Source organism: Lethenteron reissneri, chromosome 31, assembly GCF_015708825.2.
Source record: "Lethenteron reissneri isolate LAM-NWPU_2019-01 chromosome 31, ASM1570882v1, whole genome shotgun sequence".
Taxonomy (NCBI): Eukaryota; Metazoa; Chordata; class Hyperoartia; order Petromyzontiformes; family Petromyzontidae; genus Lethenteron; species Lethenteron reissneri.
This window is the reverse complement of record NC_083809.1, coordinates 7,331,192-7,350,843: the sequence shown is the minus strand read 5'-3', so window position 1 is coordinate 7,350,843 and position 19,652 is coordinate 7,331,192. Positions and strand designations below refer to the sequence as shown.

Genomic DNA, 19,652 nt, shown 5'->3' with positions numbered 1-19,652 from the left:
GTGGCGAGACGTTAACTACCTTGTCTGGTATACAGAAGGTTATGGGTTCGATTTTGGCCCTGATGCCTGCTGTTTATTTGGAGTTTTGTACATCTCTCTTGCTGTGGTCACGTGGATTTTTCTCCGTGTTTTCCGGTTTTTCCCTCCAGATTTAGAATCAACATGCGTTTAGAGTATTTTCCTGCTATACGTAAATGTCCACATCATAAGCCATTTTATTGATCTATCATTTGTGGCCAGGTCGCTTCTGAAAAAGAGCTATGTAGCTCAGTGGGTCTTAGCTGGTAAAATAAATAAATTGCCTTAAAACTGGCTTTGGTACATGGAAGAATGCTTCATATTCGAAGCCAAAATCCTTGATGATACTCGCTAAATGACTCTTGACATGGCACATGGCATGAGCATTTGCACCCTGAGAGAGCAAGGGAGAGAACGAGATCTCTGACAAAAGCTCGAACTTAACTCACATCACTCAACGACATCTGCCCAGCCCCCACACCCCCCCCCCCCAAGTCTGTGCCAGAAAGCACACTGCTTGCCAAAAAAAAATTGAGCGCAGCAAAACTGCCAAACATCTACCCTCCTAACGTTTCACTACAAAAGTCGTATGACAAGCAGAATATTTAATGCGTTTAAATGAATGCCCCATGCATTAGTGTAATGAAGCAGATGTTCTGTGGAAGGTCTCACACGGCTTTGCAGTGGGGGGGGGGGGGGGGGGTCCAAGTCAAGCGTTTGCGAGACTGTAAAAAAGTGATTATACCCAGGAACGTATCACAGGCTCTGTAATTTAAATCCCTTGTGTTGCTGCGGTGCCACTATGTTACGAACCCGTGACCCGATTTGATTCCCGGCAGCAGCCAACATCAGTGGCGTGTGGAATCCGAACAGGTCTTGGGGCCCCCTTGCAACCTTCACCAACCTACGGCCGACGAGAGGTCGGAGTTCAGCATCGGTCGAACAACTGCCCCATGACTGGCAACATTTTTTTAGTCCAACAGTGGCTAAACAAAGGGCTGTTAATTATTATTATTGTTGTTATTATTGGCTGATATATATCTGATGAAGACTATTAAGGAGCGGTGAATATGGCCCGGTGCAGAGGTTCGCGGTTCAAACCCAGTGGCTGCCATGGTTAATACTGCGTTGTGTGTGTTAACCGTAAAAATGAGGCTCGTCATCCGCTTCACAGTGGACTTTAAATACCCCGCGAGTACGCCAAAGTTTGCTGGCATCGTCCAAATGAGCCAAATTTGAAAAAAAATACCCGCAAAATTACTCTTTTGGGATTATACACACAAATCGTTGGCCCCCTACTGCAGAAAACTTGGCAGGACCCTCCTCCTGAAACAGTGCCGAGACTCAGCGAGGCTCTCCTGTGTGAATGAGTGAAACAAATAAGGAAATGGCTTGAATCATACGAACTCTGCACCTACAGCTGGCAACAGTTGATTAATGCTGTTATGTAAGGGAATGGCCACAGATGACAAAACATACAAATACTCCTCCGGTAAATCTCTCTCACCAGCAGAGCCCCTTTGTGCTCTGCAAAGAGCGGTTCACTGCCTAAAATTCACTACCACTTCAAAGTTTAGCCCTCAAAGCTAGTGTAGGCCAAACGAGTAAAACCTCAAATCAATGTGATGGTTATTTTGTTGTGCTATGATCAGTGACTGGGCTGATAGCACCAAACTTGTTTTGCATGACAACCTAAATGAATCTCGCACAGCGAGCTTAATTCACACCCAGAATATCATAGTGGTTGGCTCGGTGATCAGACGAGAGCTCAGCCTAGCCAGGAATACACCCAGTCACTCTTTAATCAACAAAAGCTGTGGCTCTGGCCATTAGATATTTACAAAATGAGCTTCAACCGTCAGAACTAATCATTTCATCTTTAACAATGGAGTCACAAGGCACATCAAAGAATGGTCCTAGAAGGAACATTGGTAGACCCTCCACAATAACTCTTCATTATACTGGAGTATATATCATATTTCGATTTCAAACATACGGAAGGTATAATAATATGGTTTCCCCCTTTTTTTCTGGCAACAAAACAGGTGTTAAGATGTTAAAAAACAGAGGACGCTAACACCGTTTGAGACGAGGCTCAAAAGAAAGCTGTCTCTGGTGTGGACCAATTAGTTTCAAGGACAATGCATATATGATCAGAGTATGTTTTTTGTTTGCATTTTGACCACAAGTATTGTGGTTAATGCAGACATGATTCCTTGTAAAAGGTTTCAGTTTGGTGTTTTAACATCTTAACACCTGTTTTTTTGCCAGAAAAAAGGGGAAATTCCTATTATCATATTTTGGTACTGGCAAAGGAGGTCCCATGATACGGAAGGTATGTTTGTATCAATTTCTGGTTCTGTGTCATTTCTGACACTCTCTACGCCTATCAGCTGAAGGCGAGTAAAATGTGAACCCGGTGGCCTGAGTTCCATTCCCAGCAACAGTCAACACTAGTGGTGAGTGATATCTGACCCGATCCTGGGTCCCTAAACTTTAACCTTTATCAACCTGCTTTAGCCGGTTTGGAAGAGTATGGTCAAACAACACTCATGACCAACATGGCACGGGGGATATCTTCATCCAGCAGTGGATTGACAAAGGCCTGTAAGATACTATTGACCTAATTTCCAATAGGATACATTTTGAGCATTATGGGAACACCTTTATTTAGCTGTGGATCGACAAAAGGGCTGTGAATTGAATAACAATAAATAATATCATGATCACCCTCCACCAAGTTGCCAATGAAATAAGCGTCACGTAGTAACTCTTTACCTCTTGGTGTAGTGCCATCAGCAGCGGTGGTTCTATTGGAGAGAACCTTTCCGACCTTAACAAAGTTAGAACTTCAACCACCGGCTCGTGACTGTCCGCAGAGATGACCACCGCCCAAATGCCCGTCTAAGCACGGAATGGGTCACCCTTCGACATTTATATATCTTCCGTTTATTTTTAAATGGAGATAACGCGGGCAAGCGGTGGACGTGATAACACCACCGGCGGATCAACGTTTCGCAAGGGATTCTCGACGCTGCCCCACTATTTGACCTCAGCATCCCCTGAGTTCCCAAGTCATGAATGTGACTGGGTTTTTAAGGTAGTGCCGTGTATCTCTCTCTCTCTCTCTCTCCCTATCCGATGTGATTTCGGATTGTGCTGCGCTTTGTGCATCACAGCATTCAGTATTTCGCTCTCAGCACGTACCAACTCAAGTTATTTGTCAAAACCCTCTGGCAAGCTAATCTCATCATGAGCCATGATCTATGACCTATCCACTGCTGAATGAAGAGCTCCCCACAATGTCGCTATGTCCCGGAGTCTTGCGATGGGAATCTAGCTCAAGTTATTTATTTCGGTTGTGATTGTCAAAATTTGGAAAAAAATACAAATGGATTTATTTACAGCCCTTTATCATGGCACTGCCAGATGAAGTCGTTGAAGTTGTTTGACCATACTTCACCATGATAGTCAGTGCAGGTTTGTGAATCGGGGGGGAGGGGCGGGCGGGATTGGAGCCCAGGACTTGTTCAGACATCGCTCGCCACTGATGTTAGCCGTAGCCAGGTGCCCAGGTCACCAAGTTCACAGAGTAATTTGCGAACACTCGACCACTGCTCGCCAATAAATAAAGTAAATACTATGATGTAATGCCCGACTATGTTGCACACTTCCCACCAGGGCAGTATCGATTTTATTATCATCCCCAGAATGATGGGGCCGAGTCGACCTCCAATCGAGATTTGAGCCCACGACCTTCCGGCTGGGAGTCGAGTGGTCTTTACAGCTACTCTTGCAAATGAGACTATATTCTGATCTCCAGATTTCTCACACGGTTAAACAAAATAAACTTGAAATAGTACAGAGGTCGGCCACTGTCATGGTAACCTGGCAATTCTATCACTCGCTCGGAACCACCAATAGGGATAAATACGGCCCGATTAGGTGAGGGCTGAGCCTTTTTAATACTTGGATAGGTCACCTCCCAAGGCTTGCCAGGTGTTGTAGTCGTGGGGCTGCGAGGTTTAACAAGGAGATGTCAGTGCTGAATGTCACCCACACGTATGCATGATGGGTTTTCTCTGGGTGCTCACATTTTCCTCCCATATAAAGCCAAACACTAACGAATGAAATCGGCCAAACATCACAATGTCGAACTGTAAACTATGCTTTATTTTACCAGGTAAGGCCCACTGAGTTATGTAGCTCTTTGTTAGAAGCGGCCACAAATGATAGCTCAACGAAGTGGCTTATTACGTGGACATTTATAGCAGCCAAATACTCTCAATGCACGTTGATTCTAAATGTGGCGGGAAAAACCGGAGGACCCAGGGAAAAATCCACGCAACATGCAAACTACAAATATACAGCAGGCGTCATGCTCGGGATCAAACCCACGACCTCCTGCACACCAGGCGAGGTAGTTCACATCTCGCCACCGCAACTACAAAGTGTGTGGGCGCAACACATGCAACAGGCCTAACTTTTGCAAATGACTGAAGATGTCACCTGTGTGTTTAAACAATGTCCACTCGACAGCAGGCGGTGCGCGTGATAGTTTTCCTGTTTTGTTTATTAATTCGGGACAGAGCCGTCGACTGGGTGAGTGAATGTAGTAGCAGGAATCTAACTGTTAACTCGCAAGCCGAGGAGGGCAATGAATTATCGGGCTGCAAACAAGCAAACAACCGCACGTCCGGCACGGCAAGCATGTGCGTATGTTGAACTTCAGTCGCAACCATCCGTAGCCAACCGTGCCCAGTCGGGAGTCGGCCACGCTAACAACACACGACAGGGCCAGATATTTGGGCCCTCTCCTTCTCGACAACAAACCCTCAACACTGTACAACTGGCCCCTGACCTCTCGCAGCAAGAGTTTATTGCTGCTGCCATGGTGACAGCCTCCAAGCCCCCACCTGCAACCCTCCAAGCCCTCACCCACCTCCCCCCAGTAACCATACCTTCCAAAGATAATTAACTGTGCCTGAATAGATTACATTTTGCCGGCAACCCATTATTTCAAAGGGAGGGGGGGGTATAAATAGACGGCGGATGGGCAGAATGAGTCGCTTTGTAACCGAACGCTCAAGTCGGTCTTGTGAGCAATGTTGTGCGGGGAGGGAAATCCATGGAAGGACCCAATACGCGTGGACTGTTCGTGAATTATTTTGTTGTTGCTGTTGTTGAACAAACATTTTTGCACGGGTGTTTTTATTTGTCTTCCTTCGGAACCGATTGCCGTCTCCCCAACAGCGTCTTGCCTGTCCAAACACCGTGGCGTTTTTAAACCCATTCTGTTGGATCATCCCCCATCACCCACGCCACCAACGGCGAACGCCTGAGCAGAGAGCCAAGCGTTGTCACGCCGTCACGAGATGACCCCTGCAAATGACATTGCATGACTTCGATGTCCTTCAAGGGTTATATCTGGTTTTGTGTGCCCCCCCCCCGCCCATCAATTTTATCACGATTGCGCTATCGGCAATGTTATTACGAGACGAAGCATCCAATTGGGATCTCTCGCGGTTTCATGGCCTAGCTGTAAAATGGCGTTTTCCCATTTTTACCGGCATACTAATAATAATAGTCATGACCCCCTCTGCCTGCTTTGATGAGTCCGGTTTGCCTGATATCGTCGATGTCACTGGTAATGCCGTCCAGAACGTCAGGATTTTGCAATGTATGATGCGAGGGAGGATGTGGAATAAAAAAAATATTTTATATACACACGCAAAAAATAATGCCCCTTTCACAGGCCACGTGCCGGAATCAATTTGTACCGCACATGGACAGCCGCCACCTGGGGTGAGGCCCTCCCAAATATTTTGGGGTTAGGAGATGCGATTCAATGCACTCCAAGGGCGTGCAGGTGGGAGCACTGTAAAATAAAACAAATCATTATCGTGACTTTCATGATTAGCGGCGCAACCCACCGTGGAGTAGAATGGCTCACGGCAGCGGACGATATCGAAGTTGCCTAATCAAGTGACCTCTGCTCCACACGGCAGAGGGCAGTGCCTTCACATCTGCCTCCCCCACCCCGTCACGTGATAGTAGTGTTCTCACACGGCAGTCACAAATGGACAATTCATTCTCGGAGCTGAAATTTTGCCCAAATAAAGCGCAGCACCCAATAAAGGGTAGCACCAAATCTAACACGATAAGGGGGGGGGGGGGGGGGGGGAGGTTAGTTATTGCAGGTGACCGGGCTTAGGCCATCAACTCACACTACAATAGAGAACCTGGTTTAATCAGGGCTCTGTCCTATCTTACATAACCCACACTGCACTGTGCTCCTTACACTTGTCAAGTTGAACGAGCGGTTGGTTCCCTGCGTGACTGTTTTCTTAACACAGTGCAATATATATACATACACATGTATAGCCCTCTGCGCCCTGGCCAGATCAAATTAAGCACAAAAACAAATACAGCATTATATAAATAACATGACCTAGACCAGTTTTTTTCTGCGCAGTCATTGGTGACCGGGCTGAGACCACGAAACCTTCTACACATGACGATAACGTTTGACTCCCGTCATGGATGTGGAAACATCTGTAACCCCGCTCGAATCTACTTTTGAGCTACCTGGCCGGCTATACTACACACGACTACCTGGTGATACTCCACATGGCCAGCTATACTACACACGAGTACCTGGTGTAACTCCAGTGCGGTGATTCTGTTCCATGCGAAGCAGACATTGCACGTGCCCCGGCCACGGAGGGCAGTGTGCATATTTATTGGTCACGCACAGAAAATCGCGAAGAGGATAAATGTGCGATTTGGCACATTTAGGCAGTGAACTATTCGGTGTGTTATTTGGGAAACAGTGCTATCCTCGTACATCCGTGAGGAATTCCAATTATTGCTTGTGTTATGCACTGTGCGGGTGTTTATTTGGCTGAGAAATGCATTTTTCCAGTGATCCTGATGGTCACTCAAAGGAAACAGCTGTTCATTTACAAAAGGAAGCGAACCTTTTTTTTGGTGGAGACGGGGAACATTCCCAGGAATAAAACCATTGACGATTTTTTTGAACGTAAGATGTCACTTGCTTGCCACACCGATATCACTCACTGCTCATGGTAACCAGCTACTGGGAATCAAACCCAGCCTGCTGGATTTTCAGTACAGTACACTTAACCACAGCGCCACCGCTCCTCCTAATGTCACGGTGCAGTGAGTTCAATGACAGGTATTCCCAAGTTTAATAATTATAACAGCAATTCCTAAAGCGCCATAACATGACAAGCCATCACAATTTTAATTAGGTATATATACGGTGCTTTTGGGGGGGGGGGGTGTACAATCCTGGCAGTCCACAGTGATACTCCTATTCATATTCTTAGGTTTTTTCCGGTAAAGTCACGTAGGTAAAACATCAAAATTAATAAAAATAAAATAAAACAAAAATCACGACGTTTCGGAGGCAACACAAGTCTCTGTCATCAGGTGGGACCGTCACAGCCGGATTAGCTGCATCAAGTGAGGCAATGATTCAAGATGTAATCCCTTAACAAGCAAGTTGAGGGGGCGCATTATTATCTACTCCTCTTATCCGTGACCCTACTACCCACGACTCCTATTGTCCGCGGGAGCTGTAGGATCCAAGGAAACTTCTGTTATCTATGGCCGTATTTTTCCCGTTATCCACGATAAGCCGTCATTTTCTCATCCCGCATTGCAGAACGGCTTCCTGTTATCTGAAATTGTGTTTGCTGGCGAGTGGACTAAAGTTGCAGATAATGCCGCAAGCAATCGGAACCGCAATGCCTGTCCTCTACATCATGGTTGATAATAAGAGTTCCCTGTACTATTATCTGCCCACAAATTTACTAATTAATAACGAATTTCTTCAGAACAGCTTTTTGTGTTTAGTTTGTTGCCCCCCCGCCCGCTCCTCCAATTAGCCAGGGTGGGCTACTACGGTTACGAAAGAAGTTCAACATGCATTCGTACGTACAGAAACTCCTGTTATGCACTCATTAATTCCCTTCGTCTTGTCCGTGTGTTCCACGTGACAATTGTCACCTGGAAGTTGTGACAAATTCATCCTCGTATCTAAATTTATCTGCACATGAGCCATCTCTCCAAGCGGTCTCTCCTGCAAACGAGACATTCACCACGTTTCTCCGCCATGATTAGGAGCGGGTAACTGCGTGGATAGTTGAGGTTACTTACTCGGACAAAAAAACGTGAATAGAATCTGCCAAAAGCGCCCCCCCCCACCCCCCGCATATCACATCAATAAGAGAAGAGCAACCATACGTATTTTACGAGGCCAACGAAGCGCTCCCAGTGAGTGTGGGAAATCACTTATTTCCGTGCACTTCTTTGAGCCGGTGGCAGCGATTCAACATACCTACGGTGGGGACCAGTCTCTCCCCTGGGACCGACACTCTGAAGACGTCACGCAAAAATATCCTCATTTTATGGACACCCCCCCCCCCCCCACAAACAAAATGATGAGCCAAGACGACCCCTGACCGGTATTTGAACTCGCGTACTTCGGCGTGTTTCAATAGATCGCCTGCTACGAGTAAAATTCCGAGTGGATTTTAAGAAACCGCTATTAACCTGTAAGGCTTTCAAAGGGCTCACCCCACATTACTTGCAGGAACTAATACATTTATATATTCCATTAAGGTCCTTAATATCTGTTGATCTCCAACTGCGCAGCATTCTCAGGTCTAGGTTGCACTCTTTTGGCGATCAGTGCTTTTGTTAGCGTGACACCCAAGCTTTGAGACGCCTTGCCACTTGAAATCAGTCAGAGTCGGTAAATATATTTGTTAGCTTTAAAAACCCATCTCTTTTAAAGTGTCCTTCCCTCTCTAGATTGGTCGATTGCTCCTGGTTCTGTTTTTGTTTCCTGATTTTCATGCATTGCGCATTGGGGTCCTAGGATGGAATGCGCATTATAAATTTTAATTATTATATCTTGTTATTGTTATGCTTACGGGCGTAGGATTGCTTCCTCTTTCTGGCAGACGCGAGAAAGCGTTGGCGAGGTGCAACTGCATCCACGACTTTGGCCGTCATTACACATTGATTGGTTTTTATCCCGAGTAGGCACTCACTAAAGGTTCAGAACTTGGCAGTCTATACGACTAAACGGTGAAAACTGTGTCTTGCATGATTGAATGCGTACTCAAAGTGATTGCGAGTGCTCAGGTAGGGGTTGCCATCTTTTCCACAGTAGACCAAACCCAGCCCTATTTCCCAGTCAGCACAAAATCTATTATCTAAACAAGTACTGCGTTTTACTGAAATAAAACTCAGCACAATAATATCGGTACCAGTTATCGGTTCAAATCAAGGCCCTTTCAACCGAATGCAGGATGCCAATTCCCGGACCGTCTGGGTCAAACCTGGCCAGGTGGCAACCCTGATGCACACAATGTGGCTTTGCAAGCAAACAAAGCCAAAGATCCCCCGTATAGCCTTGGCAGGCTTGTGGAGCAAGTGCTGTCAAAGGAACCACCTACGAAGGCCAGCACGGTACATGAGACCACCAGGCCTGGCTGCCGTCTCCCCAGTGGCGATGTTTACACTTCGCACCAGGTCCTCATTTGAGGCTGAATAGACCTAGGGGAGGCCCACGACCGGTTCAGATAATCGTCACCGGTGTCCGTGGAATCGGACTCGGGTCGCTGGGTTCTAAGCGCGACGCGCCAACCAGTGCACCACCGCTCCCCATGTGTGCACACGCGCGCACACACACAACCACCACACACACCACACACACGCTCACACTCATACACATACAAACGCACACCAGAGGGAATTGGCGTGAGAACAACGCGCTTCATTTGATGTGCAGCGTGCTTGAAAATGGGAACCTCCTCCTCCCATTGGTTCTCATCGAGTGCAGCCCCCCCCCTCGCTACAGCCCAGACCCCCCCCCCCACCCCTCTGTGGCAAGATGCCCATAAATGGCCACGCTGAGAGCCTCACCTCCTCCTGTGGGATGTGTGGGTAACCCTCATGTGTAAACACAGCCTCCCTCGTGTTGGTGGTGCTGGTGCTGGTGAGAGGCAAAGGCGCAGTGGCCTTCCCCGAAGTAACTCAGGGGGAACGTGAAAGAAAAAATAATACACCAAATATCAGCCCGACTTGAGATGATAAAAATATATATAACGGAAGAGCAAATTTTATCTCACTATCTTCTGCCTCTATACTCCCTCATCTCACTACGCCTTGTCTAAAATATCTCGAGTCATCTCGTTAGGAGATTACAACATTGAAAGAGGGTTTCCCAAAAAAGAATGTCTGCTTAGAGCCACACCCGCAGATGGAGATGGTGAAACTTCCCTAGGTCAGGATGGTGTGTGGTCGGGAGCGGGGAGGCATTCGCCCCCGACATCAACCCCTAGAATCGACTCCTGGTGCTCCCCCCTTGACCTGCACCACCACTGCATTCAATGGAGGCATGCTCCCCCCCCCCCCAAGCAGATACAGCAAGCGCTGTAGCGTTAAGATATTCAGACACCAAATAGATACCTTTTGTAAGACAACAGAGTCTGCATTAACCACACGTACCTGTGGCAAAACTTCCTCCGGCGATTGTCTTTGAAACGTATTGGCCTACACCAGAGAGACAGCCTTCTTTATGGCCTAGTCTCACCAATATTAGTAGACCAGAGAATGGCAAAAGTCAAACAGTGCAATGACATAATAAGACTGGAAGCAGGTGGATGGCTTCACTATTCTGGCAAATCGCCCGAAGATGCTGGATGTAATTACCAGCGAAACGTCGTACAACTCAAATTCGAAATGTTCTAGATTCACTCTTCAAACACACCGGTGGGCTGAAGAAGTAACTAATTGGCGTTTTGTTAACGTGACACATTTCTTACTGATTGGCCATGTCGGGTGGTTGGAGGGTTGCGACGCATTTATACTTACACAATTTAACCCAAAAGCCTTTACTGTATTATGAATAATACTTGTCGCGAAAGCCTACGTGTTAAACTGAGTACAATGACAATTGCAAGAATCAGCATTTATAGCTCGGGTTGAGCATTTGTAACTGCTGAACATCCTAACGGCTGTTTTATTGTCAGAAAGGGTAAAATCTATTCTTAGTTTTATACTGGCAAAAAGGTCCCATTGATAAGTACTGTAGTGTGCGTGTGTGTGCAGAAAATATCTGTAATGATCTGCCTTTCTATTAACTGCTCTGCCTGGGTGTATAAGTTACACAAACTTTCCATACGCTACAAGATTAGCCACTCTTCCTATAATCCGCAATCCAGAATCAGTCCGTGCTTTGTAGGGGATAAAAGGTAGAATCTTGTAAGTGGCAGAAAAATCATTGCATTGTCCACACTTGTCCTTGATTCAAATTCGCTACAAGTGGCCTCCACGTTCTGCATCATTCATTTCATTATTATCCGCACTTGGTAACCTCTTAGTTCTGTACATTCATCCTATTTACCATTATTATGCAGATAATAGTATTAAGATGCACAGATACATGCGGATAATAGGATTCACTCATAGCACCCTATACCAACAAAGATAAGCGACGTTTTAAGAATAACTATTTACAGTCTGCTGGATGAAGGCCGTGTTGGTCATCGTGGTTACTTGACCATACTTGACCATGCAGGTCAGTGCTAGTTCGTGACGGAGTAAGGGGGTGGGGGGGGGGGAGGTCCGGTACTGGTTCAGATATCACTCACTCCCTGATGTTAGCCGTGGCCAGGAATTAAACTCCGATAAAGGATGTACGTGCTATGAAGAAGCAGGGGCCACTAATTGACCCTTGACATCGCCTATTTTTTCATATTAAGGCCACAGTGTTATTGGCAAACGTATGGAGTTTTACTTTCGTTTGTAAAAGAAAAATGTTTGGCTTTGCACCACAGCCATCGGGCGGTACCGCCGAATAGTTTTGTTTTGCACGTTGGTGGTGCCTGCTGGCGCAGCTGCTGGTGCTGTGTCGCTGTGGGTGGGGATGGGATGTTACCAAGAGCTGGCTTGGGGGTTGGGTGGGAAAAAGGGCCTTCGAAAAATCCTCACGAGTAAACATTACACAGTGTGTCCCCGAGCAAAAAAAAATAGCCAAAGTTAAACCGACTGTATCGTGTTTATGCCTGCACTCTTTTCATCCAAAGCAACTCTCAGCGATTTTTATTATTAATAATAACGGCAGTGTTTCAGTGTTCTTTATTTAACCCTGATGTGGGCGGGTGAGCGAGCCCATTCAGATTGTATCCCTCTGCGTGCACGGTAGACCTGCGTTACCGGTAGTCAAAGGCAATTCGTTGTTAGGTTACTTTGCGTTTAACTTAGTCGTTCAAATCCTCTTGTCCGCGGCAATGCGGAGGTCGCTCTTGGCGAGTCCCATTATATCTGCGTTTGTGGAGATGACTCGCGTTACACGCGCCAGCGGAGGAGGCCGTGGCGTAATAAACGGCGAGCACACAGACATTGCACATCCAGAGGTCGCCAATTCGACTCCCCATCATCTTGGAACGTCAGTTGCAACGGTGGGCGCACGTTTTCCTAAAACCTGCCTCTGCCCACCCAACAGTAGACATGGGTACAACCACTTCCAAGATATCTGACCAATGTGGAAGAGTAAGCCAAATACCATCTGGCAGGGCTCTCTAGAGCTTCTTATAGCAGAGCCCTACCCACAGCAGTGGCGTGAACAAGGATCCACCTGTGACATTTACCTTCATACGCACAACTATCTTCAGATGCGTGTGGATTAGAGGATTAATTTGGCACTTCCAGGAGACCATATTCAGTGACTCTTTTTCCGCGTGTAATTGCAGATGAGAGGAACAATTTTACACCACTTCTCTGTGGATAAACGTAGACACAATAGTGGCGCTTCCAAGACACCGCGTGTGGGTGACCTCACTCCTAAGGAAACACGATCAGAATTGCATCTTGACGAAGCGATTGAAAAACATTTTCCAAGGAATGTGTTTCCCCACCATTACAGTGCGTAAAACATTGCCCCCGTTTTTGCCAGCGCACCGAGCGAGACGGCGCGCTGGCATTGTGAACGCCTCTTACGTAACAAATGTCACCTTATATTCTTGGTTCTCTCGGTAAAGTCACGTAGGAGGGAAATAATAAAATAAGACAAATATAAAACAATACAATTTCTCACGACGTTTCGACTGCAACATAAGCAATCGTCATCAGGTGTTAAATCCACAGCAAGAAAATGTGAGAATTTTTATTGTTTTATATTTGTATTATTTTACTATTTCCCATTCTACGTGACTTTACAGAAAGAACCAAGAATATGAATCCCTGCAGTCACGAAAGCTTTAAATCAAAATTTAAATGTCACCTTGTGATTTATTGCACAATGGCCAGTGCGATGGCCTGAACCCCAGGCTGCTGTTGGGGGGTCGTGGGGGGGTCACGGTTCAATTGTTGAGGGTTGGTTGCACTGCATCGACATTAGAGAGGAGGCATTTGGTTAATAAGGCAGAGAGGAGCTTTGGTTGGAGCGGTGCTCTCGTGGACTTCCACGTGGGGGGACGGTGAACGAGCTGAGCCCATCAGCTCGCTGCACTGGAGAACCCAGTTTTAACCAACAACAGTGGCTGCCGGCATTCAAAGCCAGGATCTTCAGCTATATTCTTATGTTTTTTCGGTAAAGTCACGTAGGTAAAAAATTACAATTAATAAAAGTAAAATAAAAATAAAATAAAAATCACGACGTTTCAGAGGCAACACAAGCCTACGTATTCAGGTGGAACCGTCACAGCACACTTGCTGTATCAAGTGTGTTGCCTCCGAAACGTCGTGATTTTTATTTTATTTTACTTTTATTAATTTTTATTTTTTACCCACGTGACTTTTACCGAAAAAACCTAAGAATATGAATCCTTGCAGTCACGAAAGCTTCAAATCTAGAATCTTCAGCTATGCCCGCTCAGGGTTCTCGACGTCGGAGTCTGACCCAGCCAAGCTTGATCAGTGTCACGTTTGAAAACGTGGGGATACGTTTAAAATGTGGATACTCCGCCGCCGTGCAAGAAGTGACGGTTAATGTCAAAGGAAGAGTTCACCCTTATTAAAATAAGGGACGCTGATGCATGCGTAGTCAAGTTACAAACCACTTGTGTGTGGATAAAACAAATGATTTGGCGACACTGCATTAGCATTGGTGCATAAATAATGATAAACTCAACTCACTTGTTAACAACACTGTAGTCTTAAAAGGAAACATATTATTGCCTTTTCTATGATCAGATTTTTTTAATACTTGGGTCCTCAGTGTTACTGACGAACGTGTTGAGCTTTTTGTCAATAACAATTTGCTGTTTGGGCAAACTGAACTCTGCCATGGGAATGTGGAATTTCCACCACTGACTGAGCACTATGAAAGGAGATAAGCACTACTTTAAGCACATTTTTTGAGCATGGAGACACATTGAGACTGTAAAAGAGTACGGTACATATACACATTAATAATCACTTCATTAAGTGATTATTATTGTGTATTAATATATGCATTACAGGTTTCCCTCGCTTTATGCGGGTTTTGTTTGTGCAATTTCGCGTCCAATATGGCTAATCTATTTCTACCCAAAATTCGCAATACTGTCTGCGCTTATTATTTCACTCATGCAGTGGGACAACATTGTGTGGGTAGGGTACTATTTGTGCTGCTCGGCAGGCAGCCGTCTCACGCGGTTTCGCTTAGTGCGCCTCATTACACGCTTTCATTTAACTAACTTCGTCTGTTGTATCCTTAAACAAGTAAACCCGTAAAAACAAAGTTTTTCACTATAAATCCTTTATATGCGTGGCGGCTAGAGTCCTCTCATCCTCTGGCTTGAGATGGCTGCCACCTATGGGTCAGATGATTGTCTGCCACCATTAAGCAATTGGTAATTAAATATTTAAATTGTTTTCCCTAAACAGTGTAAAATTTTGGATTTTTTTCACGAAAATTAATTGTCACACACAACGAGTCTGTGTGGAAAATGTCAGCTCGATTGGATCACGGGAAGTGGGTTAAAAAACGACCGAAAGATTTGCACGGTCCTAAGCAAGCAAGCGAACTTAATAAAAATTAACCCGTAAAAACAAAGTGTTTCACTATAAATCCTTTATATGCGTGGCATCGGTTTTATTTTATTATTCATTTCTTTCTTGAGTAAGAGTTTCATTTTTATCACATTGGTATTTTAAATTAAATATGACATTTATTTTTTCCTAAAAAGTGTAACATTTTGGAAAAAAAATTTCACGAAAATAAATTGTCACGCACAACGAGTCTGTGTGCAAAATGTCAGCTCGGTTGGATGACGGGAAGTGGGTTAAAAAAAGACCGAAAGATTTGCACGGTCGTAAGCGCGCAAGCAAGCAAGCAAGTGAACTTAATACAAAGGATTTAATAAAGGATTTAAAAATTTATTCGCCTGTGGAGGACGCGGGGATCGATCCCGCGACCTTTGGCATGGGAAGCGAGGGCGCTACCAACTGCGCTACTCCGCCACGGCCTGTGGAGGGGTTACGCTCTGGGCTCTTACACTCTGACGTTCAGCCAAAGCCATGAATGAGTTCTATTTGAATATATGTAAAATAAAAATGTTTTGCCTAAAAAGTGTCAAATTTTGGGATTTTTTTGTCACGAATAATAATTGTCTGGCACAACGAGTCTGTGTGGAAAATGTCAGCTCGATTGGATCACGGGAAGTGGGTTAAAAAACGACCGAAAGATTTGCACGGTCCTAAGCAAGCAAGCAAGCACGCAAGCAAGCAAGCAAGCACGCAAGCAAGCGAACTTAATATAAAGGATTTACAAGTAAACCCGTAAAAACAAAGTTTTTAACTCTAAATCCTTTATATGCGTGGCGGCTAGAGTCCTTTCGTCCTCTGGCTTGAGATGGCTGCAATCTATGGGTCAGATGATTGTCTGCCAGTATTAAGCAATTGGTAATTAAATATTTAATTTGTTTTCCCTAAACAGTGTAACATTTTGGAAAAAAAATTTCACGAAAATTAATTGTCACACAAAACGAGTCTGTGTGGAAAATGTCAGCTCGATTGGATCACGGGAAGTGGGTTAAAAAACGAGCGAAAGATTTGCACGGTCCTAAGCAAGCAAGCGAACTTAATATAAAGGATTTAAAATATATTCGCCTGTGGAGGACGCGGGGATCGATCCCACGACCTTTGGCATGGGAAGCGAGGGCGCTACCAACTGCGCTACTCTGCCACGGCCTGTGGAGGGATTACGCTCTGGGCTCCTATACTGTGACGTTCAGCCAAAGCCATGAATGATTTCTATTTGAATAAATGTAAAAAAAAATTTGCCTAAAAAGTGTCAAATTTTTGAATTTTTTTTCACGAACATTAATTGTCTGTCACAACGAGTCTGTGTGGAAAATGTCAGCTCGATTGGATCACGGGAAGTGGGTTAAAAAACGACCGAAAGATTTGCACGGTCGTAAGCAAGCAAGCACGCAAGCAAGCAAGCGAATTTAATATAAAGGATTTAAAAAAGAAATCTTGTAACTCAATTTGTACATACTTCCCAATGTGCTATCGACTGCAAACTTGAAATAGCTATGTCATACTGATGACAACACTATATTCTATCATAAAAAAATCCAAAACATATATTTTTAAACATTTTACACGCTATTATTTAACTTTATGTGTGTTGTCATATCCAAAAATATGGTAACTCAATTTCAACCGTATTCCCAATGTCGTATCGACTGCAAACTTCGTATAGGTATGTCATACTGATGACAATACTATATTCTATCAAAAAAATTAATATTTTTTAAACAATCTTTTTAACGGCTCTAATTGTCCACGCTCAACTGACGTTGGCTGTAAATCACCATGTGGCCCCTTACGTCACGGCAAGCCTCGGGGAGCCACGCCCAGGGGCGGGGGATGTGTAAGGAGGGGAGGGGCGATGGGGGAAGGGGGCACGGGAAGGGGCAGCTCGGACAGTACATTTCATTAAAGCGTGTTTTTAAAAAAGTATATTTTTTATTGGAATGCATCTACCGCGTGAAGCGAGAGAAACCCTGTACGGTATTTTTAAAGTCAAATATAGCCTACCATTGTCAAGAGATGGGTGGTTCTCATTCCCATTGGAGCAGGTGGTGGAAAATATTCTTACGGACAGGAACCAGTTCATCCTCATGACGGGAAACCACTGTTGACTTCCTACAATGTAGTACTTATTTTATCGACCCCGGCAGAATGATGGGCTGAGTCAACCCTCCAACCAGTATTTGAAACTCACACAACCTTTTTGATTATGAGGCGAGCACCACTCAAGCAAGGTATGGCAATAATATTATTACATAAATAATTAAAACATTTAAATTACAAATTAACTCACAGCGGCCTAACGCCTACAGCTAGGCCTAAAGCCTAGAACTAGGCCTCACACTCTCCCTTCGTATCGTCCGATTCGGTGTAGCAACATCGCCCCCTACTGCAAACACTTGGCAGGACCCTACAAAAACCTTTAGACTCAGTGAGGCTTTCCTGGCTAAACAAGTGTAATAATACATTATGTTTATATTCTTTGGTTATTCGTTCCTACCAGCCCACCCCGCAGGGTCCTGTTAATATCACGAACCCAACAGGGAGCCGGCATCCCCCCCACTGTCCCTCCTACAAAGAAAACCCTCGTGCAGCGAAGAGGAGACACCAGCAAACGTAAAAAAACTCGGCGCCTGCTCCTTCTTTAGATCTCGAGGAATCCCAAGGAATCGTTCACAAAAACGCTACAAACACCGCCATGGCAACGGCAACAATTAATTACACAGCGGAGGTTTAGTGAGTAAGTCACGCTCGGCTTGTGGGGATGCCCGGGATGAATGAATGAGCCCACACCTGTACCTAAGGAGAGGGCCCACGAGCCCTTTAATTGCATTGCTGTTATTGCTCTTGGTGTGTTAAAATAACTAAACGAAATCAGAAGAATTGCAGTGCAAGCGAGCGTGTGTTTGTGTGATTGTGTTTTTGTAGGGAGCGGTGGCGCCAGTGGTTAGGGCACTGCGCGACCCGGTTTCGATTGCCACTCACGGCCAACATCGGTGACGATTATCTGAACCGGTCCTGGGCCTCTCCTGGGTCGACTCAGCCTCAAGTGAGTACCTTGGTGCGGTGTGTAAATAACGCCACTCGGCAGACAAAGGCGGCCGGGCGTGGTGCTGGCCGTCCAATCCCTCGTGTGCCGTGCCAGAGTTCATAGGTGCTCGCTAACAGCACTTGCCCCAATAGTCTCTTTAGGCTATACGGGGGATATTTGTCTTTGCGTCTTTTGTGTGTGTTTCAGCTGAGTCCAACACTGCGAGTGGACACGATGAGCCCATCCCGGGTCGTCCGGTAGTCTTCATTAGCCAGTTGGGATCGGGTTGACACGTAGGTAAAAAATAAAATTAAAATTAATAAAAGTAAAATAGAAACGTCGTGATTTTTTATTTTACTTTTATTAATTTTATTTTTTGCCTACGTGACTTTACCGAAAAAACCTAAGAGTATGAATCCTTGCAGTCACGAAAGCTTCAAATCCAGAATCGGGTTGACAGTTCGATACCCACTACAGCCACACGGTCATTTCATCAAGGGCTTCAGATAAATTTCAGATAAAGCGAACAAACATTCCAGTTTGTCAGAGGAGGCTGTGTCAGGATCCCAAAGCTTTTGTATAAAATCGATATTTTGTCCCGGTTGAAGACTTTCTGGCCTAACGATGAACTCATGGGTAGTGGGGCAAGTTTGGCGTAGAAGGCGGGGCCTATGAACAGGTGAGGCTATAAATGGTCATGTTCACCATACTTCACCATGCTGTTTAGTGCAGTTTGGTAAAGGTTGATAGGGAGGCCCAGACCGGTTCAGATATCACTCACCATGGGTATCACTCATGGTAGATATCACTCATGGTAGATATCACTCATGGTAGATATCACTCATGTAATATATCACTCATGATAGATATCACTCATGTTAGCTATCACTCATGGTAGATATCACTCATGGTAGATATCACTCATGGTAGATATCACTCGTGTTAGCCACGGCCAGAAAACAAACTCGAGTCATCGGGGTCCATAGCACGGTGTACTAACAACTGCACTACCACGCATTAAAATAACTTGGTGAAATACCGTCTCAATTTTCTTTTTTCGTACAGTTTTGTCACCGGCATAATGTGTGCGTGTATTTAAGTTGCTTTCAAGTGTACTTATCGATTCTCACACGCAAAATGTTTCGCGTACAAATGTATCGTGGGTGTACGCATCGATTTTAATTGTTGAATCGATGCCTCGTAGCATGCATAATTAATTTACAGCGATAACGGTGCCTAAATACCACTGCAGCAATTAACCGCGGTGTGTCAAAGGGCTCTCATCTGCTGTTTTTTAAAAGCAAACTTCATTCATTGGTGGCACATTGGCCCAGGATTCGAAACCAGGAAATCTCAAGAGGAGCTGGCGGAAAATACAATGGAAGAAAGTAAGGGGCCATCCATAAATGACGTCACGCGATTTTGGACGATTTTTGACCCCCCCCCCAGGTGCGTGACGTCATTTATGGACGGCCCTAAGCGGGCTTGGGCAAGACATGTCTCTTAAAACCGTTACGCCGTGGCAACATCCCTTATTAAGATA

The 19,652-nt window shown here is 45.2% G+C and overlaps 1 protein-coding gene and 1 long non-coding RNA gene across 2 annotated transcripts in view; one reads left to right on the top strand and one right to left on the bottom strand.

Annotated features, from left to right (window-relative positions):
* The window catches only part of LOC133349742 (adenylate cyclase type 5-like), a 208,353-nt gene that overhangs the window by 87,998 nt on the left and 100,703 nt on the right, over window positions 1–19,652 (bottom strand).
* The window catches only part of LOC133349743 (uncharacterized), a 52,523-nt gene that overhangs the window by 10,244 nt on the left and 22,627 nt on the right, over window positions 1–19,652 (top strand). Inside the window, exon 2 of the long non-coding RNA XR_009755981.1 lies at window positions 18,007–18,127. This is a non-coding gene — a long non-coding RNA (uncharacterized LOC133349743). The remainder of the gene's footprint in view (window positions 1–18,006; window positions 18,128–19,652) is intronic.